General features: G+C 45.8%; 1 long non-coding RNA gene across 1 annotated transcript; it reads left to right on the plus strand.

Annotated features, from left to right (window-relative positions):
* The first annotated feature begins 218 nt into the window (after positions 1–218).
* Positions 219–1,049, plus strand: LOC120906542. Its single transcript, XR_005740117.1, has 3 exons — positions 219–460; positions 526–615; positions 714–1,049. It is a non-coding gene; the product is annotated as an uncharacterized LOC120906542 (long non-coding RNA).
* The last annotated feature ends 1,340 nt before the right edge of the window (positions 1,050–2,389 follow it).

Here is a 2,389-nt window from a genome sequence, read left to right on the forward strand (position 1 = left end):
AGACTGTACTTGCTCCACTGAAAGCCGGTATCGCACCAGATTTCGTGTGTCGCCATGCCTAACCAGCAAAACCGAAGCTATTGGAAAACTTTCCTGTGTGCAAAAGCGAGAGAGCATGTTTTCTTTCTCTAGATTTTGGACGGCACAACGCCGATCGTGTGGCATATGAACGAAAAACGGGAGAAGGGGAAACCGAAATCCTTCGAGTGACACACACACATGCATCTGCATGCGGATGCCGCTGAACCGAGACTACACATCTCTCTCGATCTCCCATGATTTTTCTGCTATCGCGCTCATCCGGGTGTTAGGCACCCTCAGTCTGTCCAGAACTTTCATCGTGGAAGGATGTGTTGGAGTGATGTGTGATTTCTTGTGCCCTGTAGTTTGCTCGTTTACGTTTTGTACCGTGTTACTTCTTCTTCAATTATGGAATGATTTATCCTTGTAAATTTCTAAGGTATGTTTCTTATCCTCGTGTGTGCTTCAATGGGTACATTCAACTAACGCTTGTCGTCTAAAAAGTTACATAATCGACGGTTACCTGTTGTCCTTGCCAACATCCTGCAAAACGATTGACGGAAGGAAAACGTTGTCTGGTTTTAAAATATCAAGGTAAGCGTTTCTATCCTATGTGCAAAATGTTGTTTAGCTGTTTTTTGTTTTGTTTTATAAAGCACATGGATTAATTATTGGTTAATTTTCATCAACAGATTTCAACACAGCTCTTTCGTAGGAGAGCGCACTTCAAGGACGCCAAGGATATGGCTGAACATGCGCAGCACCAGTCGATGACGTCATTTCCAGACAGGCGCCGGCTGAACACGCACAGCACCAGTCGAGGATGTCCTAGCGAGAAGGGCAGAAGGAGGAACGAGAGGAAGGATAACGGAACCGCTACAATAGTAGGGGGTGAAGCATCCGGCCGTGTACAGAGTGTGAGTGTGCCAAAACGCATGTGGAAAGAGGAAGTCCAATAAATAGCATGCGAAAGTGTGCATAAAGCAAAAAGAAAAAGCGTCACTACTACAACCAGCAATCCGAAAATATAAGGGGAGGGATAAATACAAATGAGTGCGTGAGCAGGACCATCAATGCAAGCATTTGAATGTGTGCGCCGGTTTGTACCGTGCTGAAAGTTTTTACTTTAGCTGCTGCTAGTGTAAAAACTTAAGGAAATCTTAAAGTAAAAATTTTTCACACAAGGCGCCTTCGGCAATTGTTGGTTGAGTGTGTGCGTGTGTGTGTTATTGTCACAGCACACAGCACACGAGCTCGTTCATCATTTTTGTCGTTCTTTCGCTTGAGCCACTCAATTTCGTTCTTAGCTGAATTTAGCAGCGCACGAGGGGGGTTTCGGTTTCAACTTCCAACAACAAAAACAACACGAGGGGGGCTCGTGGATAGTGTTGGGTCAAGAGCGAAAGAGCTACCTCAATCACTCCGCTCTTCTTATTGTGCGCGCTCCCGCACTGCCCACAGGAAAACGAGGTAGCTCCGCACAGAGCGCTGCACACAGGAGCGATTGTGCGATGCGCTCCCAGGAGCGAAATTTCGCACCTCAGGGAGCGCTGCACACAAGAGCGATTGTGCGATGCGCTCCTAGGAGCAAAGTTTCGCACTTTACTGTGCGCTGCACGCAGGAGCGGTTGTGCGATGCGCTACCAGGAGCGAAGGTTCGCAATCCACGGAGCGCTACACTCAGGAGCGAAGTTTCGCACCACAAGTAGCGCTGCACGCAGGAGCGATTGTGCAATGCGCTCCCAGGAGCGAAGTTTCGCACCATACGGAGTGCTGCACAAAGGCTGCGTATGTGCGATGCGCTGTCAGGAGCGAAAATGCTCTCCGCCAGGAGTGCTGCTAGATAAGTTGAAACAATGAGCTAGAAGATGTGCGCTTGAAAGCTTCGCAAAGAAAATGATGGCTTGCATAAATCCAGGTTTTAACTTGCGGAATGTGAGCGGAATGCGCCAATTATTTTTACTTACATGTTTGAAAGAAAATATGTTCTTATGAGTCGAGTGACAAAAGTTTATATAACTTGTCCGCTCTATGTGACAATGGCTTGGCCAAGTAATTGTCTAGTTCCTTCTGGGTTTCAGTTCGCGTATGCAAAATAACTTGGGAATCATTTGGTTCGGTATCGAAATCTTTCCAAATACTATCGGTAATGAGATCCTCACTAATTGCATCTTCAGTTTCCTTAACAGTTTGTAGTTGAAATTCATTGGTTTGTGTAGGCAATTTGTCTAGTCGTTGCAATATATGTTTGCAGATTTGCTGAAATTCTGTGTCGCTTTGGAATCCTTTTTGTTTGAACCGGGGTCCAAAATGGTGGCTTGCCTAACAATTTCCCTGTCTATGTAAACAAATTTTTCATGTAATCCAT

This window comes from Anopheles arabiensis, chromosome X, assembly GCF_016920715.1.
Source record: "Anopheles arabiensis isolate DONGOLA chromosome X, AaraD3, whole genome shotgun sequence".
In the NCBI taxonomy this organism is placed as follows: Eukaryota; Metazoa; Arthropoda; class Insecta; order Diptera; family Culicidae; genus Anopheles; species Anopheles arabiensis.